Below are 12461 nucleotides of genomic sequence, written 5' to 3'. Positions count from 1 at the left end.
TGGATTTCCTGACCTCAGGAGTTCAAGACCAGCCTGGGCAACATGGCAAAACCCCATCTCTACCAAAAACACAAAAAAATTAGCCGGACATGGTGGCATACACCTGTAATTCCAGCTATTCAGGAGGCTGAGATGGGAGGATTGCTTGAGCCTGGGAGGCAGAGGTTGCATGAGCTGAGATCACACCACTGGACTCCAACGTGGGTGACAGAGTTGGACCCTGTCTCAAAAACAAAACAAAACAAACCACACACACACACAAAACTGAAGTCTAGAAGTCTTATTGGGAGGAGAGTCATGATATGAAGAGAAATACAGGAGAGAGGAAAAGCACATAATTTTATTCCATTGCATATAGTTAAAAAATGAAATGGCACAAAATAATTTAAAATGAAAGATATAGTCTTCTTCTCTCCCCCATCACCACCCCCCACTCCCCCACTTCCCAACGCTGGCATTTCTACCTACGGGCAGCCACTTTACAACTTTTGGTTATATCTTCTGGGAGATTGCACCACATCTCTCTCTCTCTCTTTTTACTTTATTAAAATACTGAATTTTATTTCACATGTATGTTTTTGTCTCCCCACCATTTCCATGTCTGACCACCACTACTACTATGTCCTATCATAACATTCCATACCTACTTAAAACCAAGCAAAGGGTGGAGTTCCATCTTTAAAAACTAAACAGACATTTTCGGCAACACATTCTTGGCAATGGAACCTGGACAACATTTATCAAACATGGTAGGGAAAGTTCTCACTCTGCATTATAAAAAGGACAGCCAGATATCAATTGTTACTGAAATGAAATAAGATGGAAAATTTTTAATAAACCGTTTAGACTATTTTCTTAAAGAGACTTCCTCCACTGTCAGAGATCTTGAATAGCCTCCTGGTCAGTCATCCAGAAGCAGTTCACATAATTGATGAACTTAGCTTCCACTTGGGGAAGAGAACCACCTTTTTCTATACTTGCTTGCATGTTTGCTTTAACGTCTTCTACAGAACTAGGTCCTTTTGGTGTTTTAGGAGCTTTTTCCTGTTTTTTGAAGGATTCTTGTCATTTTGATCTTGGTGTTGATGATGGTTTTGAGTCTTTTCCATTCTGATTTGACTTTTGTGCATTTTTGGCTGGAGTATCTCATATAGATTGCTTCACTGGTGCTTTTTCTTTGGTGTCCTTATCATCAAAATCATCATCATCATCTTCATCATCATCATCTTCATAATCATCATCTTCATCGGCAGCAAGTTTTACTTTTTTCTGTGGAATCTTGCTACCACCTCCAGGGGCCGATCGCTCTCCAGATATAGTTAAGAGTTTCACACCCTCCTCCTCTTCATCTTTTCTTGCATCTTCCTCCACAGCTATTAAGTGCTGTCCACTAATATGCCCTAGCCCTGAGCCACATGTCAACCGTGAGACACTGGTAGTGTTATTTCAAAGCCCCCAAGGGAAACCGTTGGCTGTATAGACATTTTCAAAGTTGCCAATGTTACTTTAATTGGACTGCCTTCGTAATTCATTGCCTCTGCTTCAACAATGTGCAATTCATCCTTTGCACCAGCCCCTAAACTGACTCTTCTTAAAGATAACTGGTGCTCATCTTCATCATTATCCACCTTAAGGTGATCATCTTTGTCGGCCTTTAAGTTCACAACTGAAAAGATAGTTCTGGGGTCTCAGGGGGCTCATGTCCATGTCCATCAAATCTTCCATCGGGTGGTGGGAAGATGAACTTAGGTGGGAGAGAAGGCGGATGGAGATAAACGACCACTGCTCAAGAGAACAGCTGCGCAGGATGGAATGACACCAGGGAAAAGCTGCACCACATCTTTTACGGATAAATGTATACACCCACAATTCCCTGATTTAACATTACTTACTGACTTCTTGGTTGGCTAGATGCAGATTGGCTCATTTACTACTTCTCCTTTTCTGCTTTATTCTTTTTTTTTTTTTTTGAGACAGAATCTTGCTCTGTCATCCAGGCTGGATTGCAGTGGCACGATCTTGGCTCACTGCAACCTCTGCCTCCTGGGTTCAAGCGATTCTTCTGCCTCAGCCTCCCTGTAGCTGCTTTGAGAGGTCTCAGCACCTCAGTGCCTGTAGCTAATTTTTGTATTTTTAGTACAGATGGGGTTTCACCGTGTTAGCCAGGATGGTCTCGATCTCCTGACCTCATGATCCACCCGCCTCAGCCTCCCAAAGTGCTTGGATTACAGGCATGAGCCACCATGCCCGGCCTATCATTGGAAATTTAAGTAATAAACTTACTCTTAATTTCTAGTTCTATCAACTAGAAACAATATCTCTTGCCTTCCCACATTGTAAGAGCAGGATATTGGTGTCATTTCCTTACCTTCATTTCTTTTCCCTTTATTTGGAACTCTTTCTTCCTTGAATATGGAACTACTGTACAGTTAAGTCTTATGCGATTGGGCCATAGGTGGACTCTAGAAGTCAGAGATAAATAACTTGTGTTTGCGCTATTGAGACTGTGTAAAATGCGTTCACTGCAGATTCAGATCATGCACGATGATGATAGTTCTTGTCGGGCGTAGTGTTTTCCCATCCCTGGGTTCTGTTCGTTTTTTTTCTTTTTCAAAAAATTTCTTTCTTTTCACCTGGTTCTTTGTAAGTGTGGAATGTTTCTTTTCTTCTTTCATTATCTGCCTTATCAGATCTTTAATTTTTTTTTTTTTTTTTTTTTGAGACAATGTTTGGCTCTATCACCCAGACTGGAGCACAGTGGCATGATCACGGCTCACTGCAACCTCCGCCTCCTGGGTTCAAGCCATCCTCCCACCCCAGCCTCCTGAGTACCTGGGACTACAGTGCACACCATCACACCCGGCTAATTTTTGTGTTTTTTGTAGAGATAGAGTTTTGCTATGCTGCCCAGGCTGGTCTTGAACTCGTGAGCTCAAAGCAATCTGCCCGCCTTGTCTTCCCAAAACAGATCTTTAATTTGTTGCCATTCCCGAGTGTAGTAGAAAATGGTCAGGGTCCTCTCCTTTCCTTGGATTCTTTCTCTTTTCTTTCCATGTTCATATGTATTGATTGTTTCCCAGGTCTGTTGACTACTCTCTCCTGAAGACCTCTCCTCATTTTTCTTAAAAGTTGGATCCAGCGCCTTCTGGATTGGTTCTCCAGCTTGAAGAGGGCATATGGAGGAATTTGTCAGCTTCCACAATCACGTGAGCCAATTCCCATAATAAATCTCTTATGTATCTATGTATGTATCCTATTGGTTCTGTTTCTCTGGGAACCCTGACTAACACACGAATCTTTTTTTTTTTTGAGATGGAGTCTCACTCTGTGGCCCAGGCCAGAATGCAGTGGTGTGATCTTGGCTCACTGCAACCTCTCCCTCTCGGGCTCAAGCGATTCTCCTGCCTCAGCCTCCTGAGTAGCTGGGGTTACAGGCACGTGCCACCATGCCCAGCTAATTTTTATATTTTTAGCAGAGACAGGGTTTCACCTTGTTGATCAGGCTGATCTCGAACTCCTGACCTCATGATCTATTGGCTTTGGTCTCCCAAAGTGCTGGGATTACAGGCGTGAGCCACCACGCCCAGCCAACACATGAATCTTACATTGTTGATTTACTTCATCATTTTGCTGGGGAATGTCCTCAAGTGACTCCCTAACAGAATAATTGTTCTATGCTTTAGTACATGCCTGAGCGTGTGCTAATTTTGTTCAAAAGCCTTCTATAATTTCTATCTCTAGAATAAAACTCATATAAAAAAGGAGGGCTCAGAGCCCTCCTAGGTTTAGCCTTAAGTACCTTTCCATACTTTTCTTCCATTCCCTCCCTCTCCCCTCTGTGTATTTTATGTTCTTGCCACACTGATTTGACATCCATTCTTCTGAGGGACCATGTGTGGCTTCTCCTCTAGGCCTTTACTTTGCTGGGAACCACTTTCTCTCAAGATCATAGTTAATTTGTTCCAAGATGCCTAACTCAGTTCCTACTGAATCAAAATCATTAGCTCCTTTAGCGCTTTTTTCAGTACTTCCTTTCTTTCTTTCTTTCTTTTTTTTTTTTGAGACGGAGTCTCACTTTGTTGTCTGGGCTGGAGTGCAGTGGCGCTATCACAGCTCACTGCAACCTCTGCCTCCCGGATTCACGCCATTCTCCTGCCTCAGCCTCCCGAGTAGCCGGGACTACAGGCACCCGTTACCACACCCGGCTAATTTTTTTGTATTTTTATTAGAGATGGGGTTTCACCATATTAGCCAGGATGGTCTCGATCCCCTGACCTCGTGATCCGCCCGCCTCAGCCTCCCAAAGTGCTGGGATTACAGGCGTGAGCCACCGTGCCCGGCCTCTTTTTTTTTTTTTTTTTTGAGATGGAGTTTCACTTTTGTTGCCCAGGCTGGAGTGCAGTGGCACAATCTTGGATCACTACAACCTCCGCCTCCCAGGTTCAAGCCATTCTCCTGCCTCAGCCTCTCCAGTAGCTGGGACTACAGGCGCCTGCCACCTCACCTGGCTAATTTTTATAGTTGTAGTAGAGATGCTGTTTCACTATGTTGGGCAGGCTGGTCTTGAACTCCTGACCTCAGGTGATCCACACGTCTCGGCCTCCCAAGGTGCTGGAATTACAGGTTGTGAGCCACCGTGCCTGGCCCAGCACTTTCCACATAAGTGTTGTTATAGACTTCACTAGTCATTCTTTTGTTGTTGTTATTGTGATGCATTATTTATTAACAATGACATTTCTATATAGCTTGGACTATAAATCCTCACACTTTGTGCCTGGCAATAATTAGTATGACACAAATGACAACATGTGCAAAAGGAGATTTTCTATCATTCTGTCTACACTGATTATATAGGATTCTCTAAAGAATTATTTTAAAAAAGCTTCTTTAATCATATAAAATGTTAAGTGTAATAAAGTAATTCATATAAATTCAAATTTTCTTTTTCTTTCTCTCTCTCTCTCTCTCTTTTTTTTTGAGATGGAGTCTCACTCTGTTGCCCAGGCTGGAGTGCAGTGGTGCCATCTCGGCTCACTGCAACCTCCGCCTCCCGGGTTCAAGCGATTCTCCTGCCTCAGCCTCCTGAGTAGCTGAGATTACAGGCCCCTGCCACCACACCCAACTAATTTTTGTATTTTTTAGTAGAGACAGAGTTTCGCCATGTTGGCCAGGCTGGTCTTGAACTCCTGATCTCAGGTGATTCGCCCGCCTCGGCCTCCCAGAGTGTTGGGAGTACAGGTGTGAGCTGCTGCGCCCGGCCCAAATTTTCTTTATAATGATGGTTCTCTTCCAGACAACTGTCACTTTTCATTCGCCTATTGTGCTGTGATGTTTCCTGTGCTGTTTTCTTCAGAAAAATGTGCTTGGATTAAGTGAAGAACTGAAGGGGTGGCCAGCCCCTCCACACCTGTGGGCATTTCTCATCAGGTAGAATGAGACTTGAGAAGAGAAAGAAACACAGAGACAAAGTATAGAGAAAGAAAAGGAGGCCCAGAGAACTGGCGCTCAGCATACGGAGGACCTGCGCCGGCACCAGTCTCTGAATTCCCTTAGTATTTATTGATCATTATTGGGCATGGCAGGATACTAGGATAATAGTGGAGAGAAGGTCAGAAGGTAAACACGTGAACAAATGTCTCTGTATCATAAACAAGGTAAAGAAAAAAGTGCTGTGCTTTTGTTGTGCATATGCATAAACATCTCAATGCCTTAAAGAGCAGTATTGCTGCCAGCATGTCCCACCTCCAGCCCTAAGGCGTTTTTCTCCTATCTCAGTAGATGGAATATACAATCGGGTTTTACACGGAGACATTCCATTGCCCAGGGACGAGCTGGAGACAGATGCCTTCCTCTTTTTTTTTTTTTTTTTTTTTGAGACGGAGTCTCGCTCTGTTGCCCAGGCTGGAGTGCAGTGGCGCAATCTCGGCTCACTGCAAGCTCCACCTCCCGGGTTCACGCCATTCTCCTGCCTCAGCCTCTCGGAGTAGCTGGGACTACAGGCGCCCGCCACCACTCCCGGCTAATTTTTTTTTTTTTGTATTTTTAGTAGAGACGGGGTTTCACCGTGGTCTCGATCTCCTGACCTCGTGATCCGCCCGCCTCGGCCTCCCAAAGTGCTGGGATTACAAGCGTGAGCCACCGCGCCCGGCCTAGATGCCTTCCTCTTATCTCAACTGCGAAGAGGCCTTCCTCTTTTACTAATCCTCCTCAGCATAGACCCTTTACAGGTGTCGGGCTGGGGGACGGTCAGGTCTTTCCCTTCCCACGAGGCCATATTTCAGACTGTCACATGGGGAGAAACCTTGGACAATACCTGGCTTTCCTAGGCAGAGGTCCCTGCGGCCTTCCTCAGTGTATTGTGTCTCTGGGTACTTGAGATTAGGGAGTGGTGATGACTGTTAACAAGCGTGCTGCCTTCAAGCATTTGTTTAACAAAGCACATCCTGCACAGCCCTTAATCCATTTAATCTTGAGTTGACACAGCACATGTTTCAGGGAGCACAGGGTTGGGGCTAGGGTTACAGATTAACAGCATCTCAAGGCGGAAGAATTTTTCTTAGTACAGAACAAAATGGAATCTCTTATGTTTACTTCTTTCTCCATAGCCACAGTAACAGTCTGATCTCTCTTTTCCCCACAAAGAACCTTCTAAGTAAAATTCTCAAAGTACTTAATATATTTAAAAAATCATGTTCAGATTTTAAAGGGCTAGGTTCTAATGTATGTTTTTGTTTTTAACTTTTATTTTAAGTTCAGGGGTACAAGTGCAGGTTTGTCACACAAGTAAACTTGTGTCATAGGGGTTTGTTGTACAGATTATCTCATCACCCAGTTCTTAAACCTTTTACTAGTCATTTTTGTTTTAGAGATGATTTCATAAACATCTGACTTCCTGACTTACCCCACTTAGTTCCTGGAGGATGGTTAATGTCAGTTTTAATATTAGTCTTTTTTTTTTTTTGAGACGAAGTCTTTCTCTGTCCCCCAGGCTGGAGTGCAGTGGCGCGATCTCGGCTCACTGCAAGCTCCGCCTCCCGGGTTCACGCCATTCTCCTGCCTCAGCCTCCCAAGTAGCTGGGACTACAGGCGCCCGCCAACACGCCCGGCTAATTTTTTGTATTTTTAGTAGAGACGGGGTTTCACCGTGTTAGCCAGGATGGTCTCGATCTCCTGACCTTGTGATCCGCCCACCTCGGCCTCCCAAAGTGCTGGGATTACAGGCTTGAGCCACCGCGCCCGGCCTAATATTAGTCTTGAGTATCATACCAAGAGGTTTTGTAGCAGGACGAGCCGCAGACAAAACCTCTCAGATACCGAGAGGAGGAAGGGCTTTATTCAGCTGGGAGCATCGGCAAGCTACTACCTTAAAATCTGAGCTCCCCGATGCACAATTTCTGCCCCTTTTAAGGGCTCACAACACTAAAGATTTCACATGAAAGGGTCGTGATTGATTTGAGCAAGCATGTGGCACGTGACAGGGGCTGCATGCACCGGTGGTCAGAGAGAAACAGAACAGGGCAGGGAGTTTCACAATGTACTTCTACACAATGTCTGGAATCTATGAATAACATCGATTTCTAAGTTATGAGTTGATTTTTAACTACTGAGTTTAGGCCAGGCAGGCCCAGGCCTGGTTTCGGGCTTGGCGCCGGGCTGCCTGTCTTTGGTTTTACTTCCTTGTTGTTTTTTCTTAAAACAGGTACTGAGTATAAAATAGTATAAAACAATATGAGAGGGTCTCTCTCTTCCCTCAGTTTGACTTCATTGTATAGAGAGGTTTTCACCTAGAGTTTGGTGCCCCCAAACTCCAGGTCAAAGGGCAGTGAAGAGTCACACCAAGTGTGAAGTGAGAGGACCAGGGATGGAATTCTGTCCTTCCTTCTCCAAGCCTCGCGCTCTCCCTGTCCCTAAATGATTTGACATCCTCTGCAGTTTCATATTGTAACTCACAATTTTTTTTGGAAAGAACTAAGATGTAAGTAATAAATCAGTTCCTGTTTGTTCTAGTAATTTATTACCAACCCTATACTATGGATTTGTTTTTTTTTTTTTTTTTTTTTTGAGACAGAGTCTCGCTCTGTCGCCCAGGCTGGAGTGCAGTGGCGCAATCTCGGCTCACTGCAAGCTCCGCCTCCCGGGTTCACGGCATTCTCCTGCCTCAGCCTCTCCGAGTAGCTGGGACTACAGGCGCCCGCCACCACGCCCAGCTAATTTTTTTGTATTTTTAGTAGAGACGGGGTTTCACCGTGGTCTCGATCTCCTGACCTCGTGATCCGCCCGCCTCGGCCTCCCAAAGTGCTGGGATTACAAGTGTGAGCCACCGCGCCCGGCCTATACTATGGATTTGTAAATACTTGTATCTTTTTATCTATCTACTCTCTATAATTGTTTCCTCATCCTAGACTGCAGGTTCTCCTTGGCAGAGATTCTGTCTGAAGCCTGTAAGACACAATCCTCTTGGGCACAGGAGTTTTGCCAAGCAGTTTCTCAATAGCTTGTGCTGTGGCTAATCCTGATGATGAGGCAATATGGTGATAGCAAGATTTGAATCTCTGTTCTTTTCTGATGGGATAAACGAAACAGCCGAAGAGACTTCTTTCAGAGCACCATCATTGCTTAGTGTCTTCACCAGGGATCCTTGAGATGAAGTAGTCGCCCTCCAAGTCGGCCTCAGCCATCCTGACACCTCCGATGCGGAGGTGTGGGGGTGCAGATACAGCGCTCTGACCACAAGGAGGCGCTGTTTCCCCAGAGATTGGCTGGCGGAGGCTTTGCAATGATGAAGTTGGCCTCTGGTGGGAGCCTCCTCCGTCTGTGGCCACCCTTCTTTGATACAAATAGGAGTGCGCCCTGCGTAACGTCCTGGGTGACCTGTAATTTCCTCTTCTCACTCAGTAGTATATCTTGGACACCATTCTGTCTCAGCGCTATCGGTGGTTGTTTAGATTGTTTGCGATCTTAGCAAATGTAAATATATTTGTGATGGTCATGACCGTACCCACATTCCCCGGAGCCGGGGCTGTTTATAGAAATCACTCTTCGTCTAGCCGTAGGAGGGAGTCCTCACCTTCTCAGAAGGAGAGCTGACTTACCTGGCTCTGGAAGTGCGCAGTGGGCTAGAGGGCACGTGAAGCTTTGCCTCTTCTTGGCTCTCCCAGGGGCTGATCTGTCTTCAGGGTTAAGTCTTTTCCTCCTGCGACCTCTGGGGTATAATCGTCTGCAATTGTTAGAGCACTGCTGAACCTAGGTAAGAGAGTTATTCTCATTTTCCACGTGCATGCATCCTCTGCTCTGCCCTCTGCACTTTTTTTTGTTTGTTTTGTTTGTTTTTTTTGACGGAGTTTCATTCTTGTCGCTCAGGCTGGAGTGCAATGGCGTGATCTCGGCTCACTGCAACCTTCGCCTCCTGGGTTCAAGTGATTCTCCTGCGTCAGCCTCCCGAGGAGCTGGGATTACAGGCGCCCGCCACCACGCCCAGATAATTTTTGTATTTTTAGTAGAGACAGGGTTTCACCATGTTGGCCAGGCTGGTCTCAAACTCCTGACCTCAGGTGATCTGCCCACCTTGGCCTCCCAAAGTGCTGGGATTACAGACGTCAGCCACCGTGCCAGGCCCTTCTGAACGTTTTTAAGCTCACTGGGGCAGGCCTGGAGATGGAGCCACAGTGGTTCGCAAAGTTCATTTTGGCCTAGAATCTAACTTGATGTGCAGGTCTTGTGATGGCTCTTAGGTTGGTGTAAAAGTAATTGCGGTTTTTGCCATTAAAAGTAATATTTTACTCCCAGGCATATTTTTCGCTTGATTCAAAACTCAGAAGACATGTGATGCCTTCATACCCTCAAAGCAACAGTGTGGGCTCGGGAGGCAGAGGACCCAGGTTCAAATCCTGATCCTTTCATTCATTTACTAGCTTTGTGACCTTTGGCAAATCACCCTTTCTGAGCCTCAGTTTAGTATTCTGGAACATGGACTATTTAAATAGCGGGTAGAATGAACGTAGCACACTGCCTGACACATTAAATGCACAATAAATGTTAGCTATTGTTGTTTGACCTGTGCTCTGAAACAGTAAAAATGGCATAGAAATTATCTGATCCCTGAAGTTCTTCTGTGAAAATTAGTAAATCTTATCTGGGCTGGCGATCTTTTGTGAGTTAGATCAGAGGTTCACAAACCATGGCCTGTGGGCCAAATCCAGCCCTATACATTTTTTTTTTTTTCCGATACAGTCCGAAAGCTAAGAATGGATTTTATATTTTTAAATGGTTAAAAAAATCGAAAGAAGAACAGTACTTTCTGACACATGGAAATTATGTGAAATCAAATTTCAGGGTTCAGAAATAAAGTCTTATTGGGAAACAAACATACTTTTTTTTTTGAGACGGAGTCTCGCTCTGTCCCCCAGGCTGGAGTGCAATGGCGGGATCTCTGCTCACTGCAAGCTCCGCCCCCTGGGTTCACGCCATTCTCCTGCCTCAGCCTCCCAAGTAGCTGGGACTACAGGCGCCCGCCACAACGCCCTGCTAATTTTTTGTATATTTAGTAGAGACGGGGTTTCACCGTGTTAGCCAGGATGGTCTCGATCTCCTGACCTCGTGATCCACCCGCCTCAGCCTCCCAAAGTGCTAGGATTACAGGCTTGAGCCACCGTGCCCGGCCGAAACAAGCATACTTATATGAAAGGAAATCCAGGATGGAAATGACTATGTCAGAGGCATCTAAAAGGTTGATGGGTGGGCAGGAAGAGTTGGACCCAGGCCTATACACACCCAGACAGAATGTCACCTGTGGAACTGGGCCAAACTGTAAACATCCTGAAGAAGCAGGTACATTTAGTTTTACCTGTTTATATTGGGCCTGATCACAAATCTCCTGGGGAGAGAGCTGTGCCAACATAAGCTGATCATCAGCTAGAGACATTCTAAGCTGTCAATCAATCACCATTAATCATAGACCATGCTAAATTGTCCCACTTGTGTAAATTTACAGTAAGCCTCTAAAAGCTCCTGCTCAACCTCACTTGGAGGGAACATGATTTAGCTGCTTGCTAGATTTGTGTCTCCCGCATTGCAATTCCTCTCTTGTTTGCTGCCCTGCAGGGTTTTTTTTGGGGGGGGGGCGGGGGAGATGGAGTCTCACTTTGTCCCCAGGCTGGAGTGCAGTGGCGTGATCTCGGCTCACTGCAATCTCTGCCTCCTGGGTTCAAGTGATTTCCCTGCCTTAACCTCTTGAGTAGCTGGGACTACAGGCGCGCACCACCATGCCCAGCTAATTTTTTGTATTTTAGTAGAGACAGGGTTTCACCACGTTGGCCAGGATGGTCTCCATCTCCTGACCTCGTGATCCACCCGCCTCAGCCTCCCAAATTGTTGGGATTACAGGCGTGAGCCACCATGTCCAGCCCTTATTTCTCATTAGTTGACACTCATTTGTTTGTTACATATTGTCTCTGGCTGCTTTCACCCTAGAGTGGCAGGGTTGAGTAGCTGGAACAGACCATGGTGGCCTACAAAGCCTCACATATTTACCTCCTGGCCCATTGCAGAAAGTTTGCTGATCCTGAGTTAGGCGATTGACACTTTTCTTTCTTCTACACTTATTAGCCTTTCCAGAAGTATGTGTAATGAGAGGAGGATTCTCTCCTCTGCATGTTGGTCTAGCTAGTTGATTAGCTATTTGATCTAGCTAATGGTGTAGCTAATTAGAGATGGCAGGTAGTTAGCAAACATTTTACTTAGATTATCATTGAGACCTCCACTACTGTAGAGCTGTGTAGAAGAGTGTATTAGTTGGGGTTCTCTAGAGAGACAGAACCAATAGGAGATTATATATAACTATATATTTGTATAAATATATAGGGGGATTTGTTAGGGGAATTGGCTTATGTGCAGATGGAGGCTGAGAAGTCCCATGGAAGGCCGACTGCAAGCTGGAGAACCAGGGAAGCCTGAAATGTGTCTCAGTCCAAGCTCAAAGGCCTGAGAACCAGATGAGTTGATATTGTGAAATGGAAGTCTGAGGCCGAAGGCCTGAGAACTGGGAGGCAGCTGATGTATGTTCCAGAGTCCAAAGGCCAGAGAACCTGAAGTTCCTGTGGCCTAGGGCAGGAGAAGAAGGGTGTCCCAGCTCCAGCAGAGAGACAGCAAGAGCAAATTCACCCTTCTTCTGCCTTTCTGTTCTATGTGGGTCCTCAGCTGATTGGGCCCACACTGGGTGAGGGTGGATCTTCCCAGTGATTCAAATGCCAACCTCTTCTGAATACACCCTCACAGACACACCCAGAAATAGTGGTTTACCAGCTATCTGGGTATCCCTTAATCCAGTCAAGCTGACACCTGAAATTAACCTTCACAAGCAGGGAAAGCTTAGAATGAAGCCTGAGTGTTCCATTCCTGTGCATCTTAGGGTCAAGGGCCCATGCTGAAATCTCCATGCTGTGTGCCTGCCTGGGGTGACCCTG

At 45.6% G+C, this 12461-nt stretch overlaps 1 pseudogene; it reads right to left on the bottom strand.

Moving 5' to 3' along the window:
* Window positions 1-533: 533 nt before the first annotated feature.
* LOC129486512 (nucleophosmin-like) lies at window positions 534-1725 on the bottom strand (annotated as a pseudogene).
* Window positions 1726-12461: the final 10736 nt, after the last annotated feature.

Source organism: Symphalangus syndactylus, chromosome 1, assembly GCF_028878055.3.
Source record: "Symphalangus syndactylus isolate Jambi chromosome 1, NHGRI_mSymSyn1-v2.1_pri, whole genome shotgun sequence".
NCBI classification, from domain to species: domain Eukaryota; kingdom Metazoa; phylum Chordata; class Mammalia; order Primates; family Hylobatidae; genus Symphalangus; species Symphalangus syndactylus.
This window is presented reverse-complemented; position numbering and strand designations above follow the sequence as displayed.